Raw genomic sequence first — 12,463 nt, 5'->3', positions numbered from 1 at the left:
ATTTCAGTATTACCAAATTCGCCAGTTAATGGGAGCCAAAATAAAAAGAGATTCCTAATTTTTGCCGACATTTTCTGGTTGCAGTTATTGTTCTACACAATTGTTGCAACTCCGCTTAATTCTCGTTGCCATGCATGATATTTGAGGGACAGGTACAAATTTTACATATTCGAGGCGACGGGACAGTTAAAACCTGCGTGCTTGTCTAACCCAAATAGCAGCTTCGATAGATGCCCAGATTCTAACCCGATAAATTTACCTAGGGATCAAAGTTTTAAGAAAAACGCAAAAATAAAATAAAACTCTGCACAACAAAACTCTCTGGCTTGCAGCAAAAATTGAGCTCGAGATTAAACATGAAAAAGAAGGTAAGAATATACCATCCTGAAAAATATAACAGAAGTAGAATTTAAAATTCATCTACGGTCTAACAAGCTAGGGTTGGTAATCTCGTAGCAAAGAAATCAGATCGGGCGGTAGAAGAAAATGCCATACCTGCTAAGAATATCGATGAAGAATAGGAAATCTGCTCCGGATGACGAGAAATTGAGATAAATCATAACAACGCCGATAATATTTGCAGAGCAATGGCTAAGAGACCGTCAAATCATTTTTATTTGAATATTTTCGTTGGTATGAGTGAGATTTCGACTGCAACTGTATCACTGAGTACAGCAGTTGTGTGACCGTTTGCCACGTAAGCAGAGAAGCAGTGAGGTGAGGCTTATCCCATGGGTGCCGAGGGTCCGTGTTGGCAGAATTATGTTGGTTCTTTTCGCCAGCTTTCCCATGCAAAATCTGGAACATGTTTAGCTTGGTGGTAATTTGGCAGTTTCTTTTGACAATATCTATGTTCATTTTTTATACAATGTCCATGAGTAGTCCAACTCAAGAAGCCAAGAGGGAACCCTAAAAAGAGATTGGAAAGGAAAGCCTGCAAAAGAGAGGAACCCTTGTAAATTTTGACAAAGAAAAAAGAGTGAAGCACAATGAAACTTATAGTTTTAAAAGTAATTTTAAGATATAGTGATTGATGCATTTGACTTTAGAGTCATGTTAGTGATTTAATTTTAAGATATAGTGATTGATGCATTTGACTTTAGAGTCATGTTAGTGATTTGAAAGTGGAATTTCTATTTATAACTCATTTTCAAAAGTGCCATGTAGTTAAGTAGCGAGAATTAGTATTATGATTAATTTAGATTAAGTTATTTAGAACAAATAAGAATGAACTATAAAATAGATATATATTTTTTTGAAAAATGGAGAAAATATATATATATATATATATAATTTTCATATATGTATAAGTTGTATATTTTATATGAGGAAAATAAGTTTATTATTAATAATTGTCATGTCATTTGTGGGAATTGAATTTAGGTGGGGGGAATTTCATTCCTACCTCCCAATCACCTCATATAACTTTTTGTGACAAATACATATTTACATGTGTTTATTATACTAAGTCTCATTAATTTCTCCAAGGAAATTATGCCCTATTTATGTTAGAAATGGGGAAATTGTTGCTCACATGCTTGTTTGGACAACCATCTAGCTAAAATGGCCAAGGTGCCTTTACGACTCGCCAAGTAGTTAATGATGTGATGTTACTTATTGGATTTGGTTTAAACATTAGAAAGGGAAGGTTGTAAATATGGAATGGTGGCCTCCAAATGTGTGACTGGAACAAATTTCTTCAAGTGAGGTAGTTCATACAACTTTAATCGTTGGTCTTCACAACAACATGGATGTCAACCTAAGTTGGGTTTGAACTTGTGATGTTGTTGATTTTTAAAACATTACTTGTCTAAATGCAATGAAACTTTATCACCATGAAAATGTAGAGTCTTGCTCCTTCCATTGCTCAAATGTGGATGGAGTTGGAAAGTGACTAGAAGCTCATAAGGAGAAAGAGATTGAAACTCTAAACCAAATCTTGGAGAGTGCCTTATATTAGTCACTATGTTATAATCGTGCTACAAAATATGCAAGCATTGATCTTATTGTTTGTTCCATTAGCGGTAGATGTTAACAACATGAATTCAAGCTCTATTCACAATGCTTTCAAGTCATCAATAATTTTGCTACATGATGTAAAAGTTATGATTACAAAGATCTACATGCTACCACAAAGATGAAATCATGTTTCTATTGAGTCATTTGGTGGACCATTGATGAAATACATGTAGATGGATTCCCAATTCCTAAAGGGAACTAACAAAGGTTTGTACATGTCAACCTTCTTGTCAACAGTTTTGCTTTAGTTTCAAGGTGAGTATCTGAGGATGTGATTTTCCACATTTTTTGATATGGAAAACCAAAAGTCATACCTTTTTAAGTGTGATAAAGTATTATGCACACCAAAAATGTCCTCAACATGATAAAGAATAGGATTCCTTGATAGTAAGAAAGTGAGTTGATCTGGCCAGAACAAACAACAAATTCAACTTTTAAATGAAACCACCATAAGCTATAAAGTCAAGGAAAGGAGTGTGACTGACCATAATGCATAGTTGTATCGACTCCATAACTAACCCAAACAAGAATCTATAGCATATGAGAATTTCCAATCCTCACAAATTACACATGTTAGATCTAGGATAAAAATACTCTTGGCATATTAGAATATATCATTGGCTGATAACTTTTCCTCTAGAAGATACGCGCGCGCGCCTGCTCCCGCCTTCGACTGAACTAGCGTTCTTGATTCGGCTCTTGGCCTCGTTATGGCCCCTCCGGAGGCGCCATCGGAGGAGGCATTCCAGCAAGCATTCTCTGACCTAGTTCGTTCTCTTCCGCCTTAGCGAAATCATCCCTCAGTTACCAAGTTTGTGAAAAAGCTTGATGGGTTGCAGGAAGTTTCTCTGCCTCCAACCTTACCTCGTATGGTTGCCCTTGCCTTGGCTAAAAGAGGCCTTATTGGACAATTTACAGGTCTCTGGCCCTCTCCAAAAACAGTGCAGAGGTGGGTGGAAAGGAACTGGTCAGACAAAACTCAAGGGAAAATCTCTATCAGATTTTGTGGAAAAGGATACTTTACTTTCCATTTTGAAACAAAGGATGATAAGGACCTGATCTTCCGTAATGGGCCTTATTTCATGGACTCCAGAGGACTGTACCTCAATAAGTGGACTCCAGACTTTGATCCGGAGCTGGATATCCCTAGTGTTGTGCCTGTTTGGGTCCATCTTCGACACCTCCCCCTACATTGCTGGGGAGATGAATCAGTGCGCGCTATAGGGAATGTTGTTGGGAAATATATTGATCGGAGCGAACCTAAAGACAACATGCAGGCCTATGCCCGCATTTGTGTTGAAGTTGATTTGGGGAAAGGCCTGCTAGAAGCCATCAAGCTAAAGGTTGACGACTGGACCCACATTCAGTACCTTGACTATGAACGGATCCCCTTCAAGTGTAAGGTATGTCACGAATATGGCCACTTTGCAAATCTTTGCTCTAAACTTCTTAATGTAGACAGTTTTCCACGAGAGGAACAATGGGAAATAGTTAAAAAAAAAAAAAAAAAAAAAGACAACCCCTAACCCCATCCCATCCCAGGAGGCTGGCCCTACCTCTCATCCCCCCCAATCCCACTCCGCCATCTCCTCCCCCCTCTTCCTCCCTCCCTCCCCTTCTTCACCGGCCTGATCCCCATTCCTCCTCTCCTTCCTCCAATCCCTTCCATGTCCTATCTCAACCTGAGGATCCCCCTTCTCCAGTGATTCAATCTGTCCCTTCTGAATCTCCCCTTCCCTTGTCTATCTCCTCTTCCCTCCCTTCTGATCCCCCCCTCTCAGAACCACAAGAAGCAATTCTAAGGAGCTTGGATCCATCCTTGATAATCGAAAGAAGCCTGGAAGAAAATCTGACAAGCAACACAGAGATGAAAATGCGCAAATAGACGTAGCATTGGGTATTCAGAACCCCATAGAATCCTATATACAAGGGCAACTAAACAAGGATTCAGTAAATAAATACCAGGGAGGAAGAGCAAATCCCCGCACCCCCCAACTGAAATGATGAAAGTGCTTTCTTGGAACAGCAGGGGATTGGGGCACCCCATCAAAACAAATGCCTTAAAAGATCTTATAATCCAAGAAAGACCAGAGATAGTTTTACTTCAAGAAACAAAACTGGGACAGGTAGAGATGAATAAAATTATTGAGAAGCATAAGCATTATAAAGGATGTGTGTGTGATTCCAGAGGGGCTTCAGGAGGAATCGCTACACTTTGGCTTCAAGAGAAATGACACAATATAGCAGAAATAGTAGAACATCACTGGACAAAGATTACTCTGAAGAACAACATGAGCAGTCATCAGCTAATCATCTACAATGTTTATGTTCTGAATCATTATAGAGACAAGGAAGCTTGTTGGAACTCCCTCAACAACAACATAGCGGAGGAAGAGAACGGCAATATAATTTTAGGTGGAGACTTCAATCTTATCCTGCATGCTAATGAAAAGCGAGGAGGTAGCTTTACTCCTGATCCTTTTAGAAATCAGCTGGAGAATGTAATGCAGCTTGGAGACCTTGTAGATATTGTTCCAAAGAATCATAAGTTCACTTGGAGCAACCGCAGGCTAGGAAAAAGCAACATCATGGAAAGGCTCGATCGAATATTGGTAAATGTGTCTCTTCTCTCCACTTTTGCAGCTGTCCATGCTTCTATTCTTCCCTTTGCTGCTTCAGATCATTATCCCACTGCCTTATCCCTTGAATCCCATTGCCCCCTAGGTCCTATCCCCTTTAAATACAACCCTTTATGGAATGACATCTCAGCTGCAAAAAATCTTATCCAGCAAACTTGGCGCCAGCATGTAGAAGGCTCACCAAGTTTCATATGGGAGAGCAAACTAAGAAATGTAAAGAATGCTCTCAAGAATTAGGCAAAATCTCAATATAAAGAACCAGAAGCAAAGAAGTTAGATGTGAAAGCTAAAATTGAAGATTTACACCATGCAATGGAAAACCAAGAGTACCTTCAGGTAAGGAAAAGCCAAGAAGAGAATCTCTACAGTCAACTATACAATATCAGAAGAGAAGAGGAATAAAAATGGCGAATAAAATCAAGACAGGTTTGGTTGAAAAGTGGGGACAGGAATACAACCTTCTTCCACAAGCAAGCAATAGTTAGGCAAATCAGAAACAACATAACAACTATCATAGACAGCGTAGGTACTCAGCACAATGATCAAGCTGCTATAAAAAATGCGGCTTCAGCACATTTTAAAGAGCTCCCATCTGAAAAAGGGGAAGAAGAGAATTATGCTGACTTCTTACAGCATATGCCAAATAAAATCACAGTTGAAGCAAATGGAAGATTGACCGAAGAGATAAAGGAGGAAGAAATCAAGGGAGCCATCTGGGGCCTCCAGCCTGACAAAGCTCCAGGACCGGATGGTTTCCCAATTTGTTTCTATAGGAAGCACTGGGAAACCATCAAAAAGTATCTCATCAAGAACTACTAATGGATACAAAGGAAAAACAAAATGGGAGGCTTCACAAACTCAACCCATCTTGTCCTCATCCCCAAAGAGAACCGCCCCTCTAATTTTTCCTGTTTCCGACCTTTGTAATTCTTCATATAAAATCTTCACAAAAGTCCTTGCCTCCCGACTCAAGCCTCTCTTTCCAAGGCTTATTTCTGAAAATCAGGGTGGCTTCATGATCAATAGACAAATTTCCGACTCCATCCTATTAATTCAGGAAGCCATCCACTCAAGCCACTCTAGGAAGGAAAAGGGCTTCATTCTGAAATTAGACTTCGCAAATGCCTTTGACAGGGTCTGGCACTCCTTTCTATTTGATACCCTTCAAAAAATGGGTTTCACTTCTCCTTTCATCAACCTCATAAGAACTTGCATCTCTGGACCTTGGATAGCCCCCCTTATCAATGGAAGGCCCGACCCTGCTTTCCAATCTTCAAGAGGATTGAGGCAAGGTTGTCCTCTCTCTCCCTACTTATTCATTTTAATGGTTGAATCCTTCAGTTGCATCCTCGACCATAAGCGCCAGGCAGGCCTCATCACCGGAATCAAATTTGAAGATGGAGTTAAAAACATTAATCACTCCCAATTTGCAGATGATACCCTGCTGATAGGAGAAGCGTCTGCAATAATTGCCCGAAGATTCAAAACCCTATTAGACAAGTTTATGAGATACTCTGGAGGAATGATAAATCATCTCAAAAGCTTCATTTACGGTTGGAATGCTTCAGCTCAAACATACCAAAATCTATCCAACATCTTTGGGGTGTCGTGCAAGTTAAATTGGGACCACTTTAGTTATTTGGGAATGCCAGTGAGCATGGGACGTGATAGAGCTGAAATATGGGACACTTTGATTGATAAATTGAAAAGGAAAGTCCACAATTGGGGATCCTCTTGGCTCAACCTAGCAGGCCGATTGGTTCTCCTCAAATCAGGCCTTTCTTTTCTCCCTTTATATCAGTTATCCCTAGCTTAGGCGCCAACCTCTTTTCATCACAAAATGGAGAGTATTCTTAGATATTTCTTATGGCAGGGTGGAAAAAATGATAAGAAAAAATATAACTTGGTTAGTTGGAAACAAGTTATCCAAAGCCAAGAAAAAGGCGGGCTTGGAATCAGATCTCCAATTCTCACTAACTTAGCTTTTGGTGGCAAGATTGTTTGGAGATTGTTAGAGGAGCAACAAACTTGGTGGAAAATGTCATCGAGGCCAAATATCTCAAAAGCCCAAGGCAACAACTTCTAACAAGTGAAATACCCGTCAGGAGCAGCACAAGTATTTGGAAACTCTGCAAAAAAGCCATATCCTTTATGGCACAAAATGTCTCAATGGTCCCCATAGGTGGCAACAAAATCAGCGGTGGAGGTGATGAGATAATGGGAAACAAAGCCATCAGTAGTTATCCAGGTATGGAACCAACCATCCTCTATCTTCAAAGCAAAGGATTATATCGTTTAAATCAAATTTCTCAATGGGATATAGATTCACAGGCATGGAAGGGCTGGAGCTTCCCTCCCATCCCTGATAATCTCAAAGAGACCTTCAACAACTTTCAGACCCATCTCCACAACATTTCGCCTATATCCAAAAATGGTATCGACGGATTTCAATGGGACCCTACAGGATCTAGCTACTCAATACAGGCAGGCTACAATTATTTGTGTAATAGGTATCACCCCACTTCTCCTTGGACATATTGGAAAGCAATCTGGAAAGTTGAAGCCATCCCCAAAGTTAAATTCTTTATGTGGACCCTCCTAAAAGGGAAGACCCTCACCTCAGAAAATCTGCAAAAGAAAGGTATCATGGGCCCCTCCTGATGCCCAAATTGTCATGAGGCTGAAGAGACTATGCAGCACCTCTTCATCTCGTGTCCCTCCGCCATCTCCTACTGGAAAGGCATGGCTTCTTTTGACACTTTCACTAAGAATTCACATCATTCCATTGGTGAAGCCTTAAGCAACTGGAAGAAAAGTTATCCTTGGAAAAATAAGAAAAATAGCATAGCCAAGAGGGTATGGGACGCCCTCCCATATGCTCTCTTATGGAAAATATGGATTGCAAGGAACTGCAAGGTTTTCAAGGATCAAGAGACATTAACCAGACATCTTTGTAGTAAAGCTAAAAGCCTTGCAGTAGAAACCATAGCTGCCAAGAGTTTAAAGAAAATCGATATGGCCAGCCTCTGTTGCAAAGAGAGAGACTTCATCAGGAATCTGATAGACAAGGGCAACATCCTCCCTCCAGCAATCACCTACAATAGCTCATTCAACACCCTCGGTCATAACTGGAAAATAAGATTAAAGCAGGATGAATTTAATGAATGGCTTGGCAACAACAACACTCATATCCTATTTTTTGATGGTGCCTCCAAGCCAAATCCAGGAGCTGCAAGGGCAAGGGGAATTATCTACACGCCCAAAGGAAACCCCCTTGTCACTTTTGAGTGGGGACTGGGAACTCTTTCCAATAACAGAGCAGAGGCCCTGGCTCTCTACCAAAGCTTACTCCAGCTTCAAATATATGGAATCAGGAAAGCTTGGATCTTTGGGGACTGTGCTATTATTATAAGTCTCATGAATAGTAAGAGAAAGGCCTCCAATATCCACATACAGAAACTCATCAGCAGATGCCAAACCATGATTAGCCAAACCTGGGAGATAAAAATTTTCCACGTCCTCCGCACCTTAAATCGAGAAGCAGACAAACTCGCCAGTCAAGCTTGTACTAGAACCAAAGGAAAATTTTTTTGCAACAATAAAGAATCCTTTCATTACCTCCCCTAATCACCTTTATGACTTATGACAAATCTTTTGAGACTGACCCTGACCGAAATTATAAGGCGTACCCTGTCCAAATCTATTGCAATCCTGATATTGTAATCTTTTTTCCGCCAAATATCTTGCCTCCCATACCTTCTGACTCCTCATTCACATCGATTTTTGATTTCTCAAGTGAAATCGGTGAGGCCTCTTCCCCTCACCGCGTGACTCTGTCCTATCTTCCTTATAGCATGCTGGCTATAAAGGCATGGACACCCCGTCTTCAACCTTCCATCTCCTTCAGGGCGTTCTCCTCCGCTATTGCGTTCTCTCTCAGTTGCCTTTCAGTAATTTTTCTCTCCCCTCTTCGTTTTCGTTCGTTGGATCTTCCAGTCGCTGCTGCTCTTCTTGTTTTCTGTTTGGCTTTGCGCCCTCTCTTGCCTTTTCCTTTTATTTTAGAACTGCTTGTGCTGTTAAGGTCCGATCTTATCTCTTCCCATCCAACCGATTCTGCTCCTCCAATAGGCTTCTTTGGAAGCTCCCTTTGGTTCCTTCCCCGCTCCCTGATCCTTAATTTTTATACCCTTCTCTGTTCTCCGACCTTCTGCTCAGATTCTCCCATTCCGTTTGCAACTGCCACTCCTTGGCGCAGTATTTTTCAAGCATATCTTCTGCATCGCTCTCAAGATCCTCAGATGGCTCGAAATGAGGATTGCCTTCACTGTCGGGATCTCCAGGAAGAACTAGAACAAATCAGGGTGCATCAACGAGTCCTGAATGAAAAGATTGAATCCTCCACTCAGATAATCAATGCAAAGTATGAAGCGGATTTAAATCTTTTTCTTCATCGTGTTACCTCCTTGCAGGAGCAATTCAACGCCTTATCCAATGTGTGCGCTCATATTCAAGAATCCATGGATATCCTCAAATATATGATGGAGAAACTCAATGCTCCAAGCGCCAGCTGCTCCAGCATCAAAATTGTTGATCAGGAAAGCAAGCCAGAGGAATCTACTGCGCGGCAGATCAGTCATATAAATATAGATTAGGATGTTTTGTAAAGCTTGTCTTCTCCTCTTCCAGTTCGTCAAAATTTACTCTTGTGTCAGTCTTCTTCATGTTAGAAAATACAGTAAAATAGCAGAATGTGGTAATGTAGTTAAATTGCAAGCTCATCTTTCGAGCTCCAATCTTGTATTTCTGGAGTTTTGCCTCCTAAACTTTTTTGAAATATAAACAACAGTCGAATTTGTCAAAAAAAAATACTCTTGCCATGAGGTCTTCTCAAGAGATCAACCACTTTATTTGAGCTAGTCTTTTTAATTTAATGACCAAATAAATTTGTTAAATGTAAGAAGCTTGTCTTAAATGCCTTTAATCCTAAATTTTAGATAAGAATTGAGAAACTAAAGGCATTTATGATTAATATGTAAGATAGTTTCCTTACCAAGGATATAATGTTGTTTTTTTCTCACATAAAATTCCTTATTATAAATGTTGTGATTGAGCTTGGCTTGCTACAAGGTCTCCAAATGATATGTCATTGCATGTCTTCCATGCTAAATAACAATGCATATGTTATCTCTCAATTTTAAATGGCCACCACAAGCTAGGAATAGAAAGCATTGGTGCAAAGCACTGAGTATATTTTAAGTTTTGGAATACTTTTTTTTACTTAGGAGTCCAATAAAGAGCCTTATAATTGTTTGATTGATTCAACAGGCAAACAATGTAGGAGTATTAGTAGAAGAACGGAAGAATGTTTAATGGATTCTAAGAAGTTCTCAACGATCAATAATTATGGCATGAATGAGTTAGTGCTTAAACTTTAACTTTTCCAAGATGCATGTGAATTCTCGATCCATTAATCACAAAGCCCATGCGCCAGATAATTGTTTATGCAAAGTAGAATTTCTAAATCGAGTGATCTTATTAAGTTCCTTAAAAGAGGTTGGAATAAAGTACAAAAATAAAAGGTAAAAATATAATTCTTGTGCATTGAACCGAGTCTCATCATTTGGAGTAATATGCAACTGTTAAACTTATGGTTGAATTGATTCACTAACATTGAATTTAATAGTTGGAGATTGTCATTGAATGTAGAAAACAACATTGTAGAAATAAAACTTAAACATCATGACAACACAAATATTTTGCCATGGAAACTAGTTTTGGCATATCAATAAGAAATTAACTTTATTTGGCTTTTTTATGCTTGAGAAATATTACAAATGGGAAATATACACTCTCAAGCAAGGATTTTGTGGATTCCTGATCTTGGGTTGTGCTTCGTTGAATACCAATTTGGCTCAGTCACAATCTTTGTTTCTCAAGAATAGACTCAATGTAATATTTTTTATTTCAATATAGGAACAAATTTCTTCATCTAAGGCATTAATCTCTTTATTGCTACACACTTCTTCCCAAGCTTCCCACTCTCAAATCCCCATATGCAGAAAACCCTTTTGTTTGTCCTCTAATGTTCTAGCATATCCCCTTCCATCAATGACCAATCTCTTCTTTATTAGCTCCTCCAACAATTCATTCTCTTTAGAAATGTTAAGAGACCCACCAATAATCAATTGTCATTGTCTCACCATTCATGCCAACTTTCTACCATGATTGTAATTGTTTCCTCCCTAAATATAGAACATTATGATTCTTCTCTTTTATGGTTATTGTCACCCACATGGATGTCACATGGCATCATTTAACTAGTCTTCCTTCCATGTTCGTCGCACGGTACATTGTCACTATTATGTGTGGCCACACCCTTTGCAAAGTAGGTCAAGGTCTTCAAATTTTCACTCATATATCTCTTTTAGGCACTTTCATTGTGTAGGGGATTGAACATAGAGGTATCATGTACTTTGTGTTCTCCATATTTTTACTTCCTACATAGTGCATTGAGTAATGAAGGGTAAAGGTAACACTCTGTCTTGAGCCTTGCCGCAACTCTACAACCTTCTTTCTTGCACATCCCTTCCATATGTATAAAGTTTGTGCAAGGTGTGGAGCATTAAAGTAACACCTTCATCTGACTTTGTCACAATCTCCATGTGAAAAATCTCTACACCCCCATCTCCACATAGCCTTGATCTATTCTTTGATTTATTATGCAAGGCATCTAATACAAAGCTAAGGCTACAATCTACCTTTACCATACCTCCATGTGCTATGCATACGTAGAGTCTTGTTTGTAAGGACATCTACGTCTCCTCTACATGCATAAAACTTTTTGAGGTGTGAAAATAGGTTTGTGACAAAGGTTTTCATGAGGTTTTTTTGAACACTAATGATACCTAAAACGTAAAAACCATTAAAAACAAGCCATTTCTCTATTGAGAATCCATTTTGGATAATGAATTATTCAAGATATTTAACTCCATGTGCCTAGCCTTTGATAGTTGAAAGATTCCATGTGTTTCTACTTGAATATCGAAATAAAGGGATAACAACACAAGATCAAGTCATGGATAGAACTTAATTTAAGGATATGTAACAACTTCCTTTGAAATTTGGTAATCTCACTTGTAATGAATCTATGATTAAAGTGTGAGTATATTGGTACAATTCAATATATCCTTGTGTTTACATTTCATTCCAAATTACGCTAGTCTTATATAATCATGTGTGTGTTAGAACAGAATAGTTAGGTATGTGTGTTGTGAATAACCTCACATGAATAACAATTATGAGACAAATATGGATTATAAGGCATTATTGATATTAAAAGCTTTGTCAATTAGAAGATGGCTTCAGGGTATAATTCTATGGATTGATGCGATAATGTCCTCCCTCACTCTAGTACTAATCCATGAGGATCCAAGGTGCCTCAAAATTCAATACTCCCAAATTGATATGAAAAGATTTCCAATATGAAGAGCTCAATGAGATCTTTCCAATGCAACTTGAACGGGCTCAAACAAACTTCATATGAGAAAGTTATCACGTTCTAAATTTTTGCAAAAACTGAGAAAAAGGAAGGACAAAGGTGACACATGGCAACCTTAGAGAGATGTGACAAGCGTATAAGAAGACACGTGACAAGAGGATGATGTGGCATGGTTATGTGCCAACATTGGCAGTGGACACATGGCAGAGGCAATGATTCGGCATTTAGCGTGGCATTCTATGTAGCAGCTGATTTAACAAGTGACCGAGCTTTAGGCTACTGAATGTGCATAAGTAGCCATTGAGAA

General features: G+C 39.1%; 1 protein-coding gene across 3 annotated transcripts in view; it reads right to left on the bottom strand.

The window, feature by feature from the left end:
- LOC149254893 (isoamylase 2, chloroplastic-like) overlaps nt 1–815 on the bottom strand; it is a 542,818-nt gene extending 542,003 nt beyond the window's left edge. Inside the window, exon 1 of one of the 3 annotated variants that reach the window (XR_016267196.1) lies at nt 496–812. The gene's annotated coding sequence lies outside the window, so the exon portion shown is untranslated. Of the gene's footprint in view, nt 1–495 lie in introns of all 3 variants that reach the window. The other 2 variants (XM_089460267.1, XM_089460266.1) reach the window with 2 other exon arrangements.
- Between the last annotated feature and the right edge of the window lie 11,648 nt (nt 816–12,463).

The sequence above is a fragment of the Pinus tabuliformis genome, chromosome 7 (genome assembly GCF_031772625.1).
Source record: "Pinus tabuliformis cultivar Carrire ecotype Pingquan chromosome 7, CPIR1, whole genome shotgun sequence".
NCBI classification, from domain to species: domain Eukaryota; kingdom Viridiplantae; phylum Streptophyta; class Pinopsida; order Pinales; family Pinaceae; genus Pinus; species Pinus tabuliformis.
The sequence above is the reverse complement of the archived record's forward strand: the minus strand, read 5'-3'. Positions and strand labels throughout refer to the sequence as shown.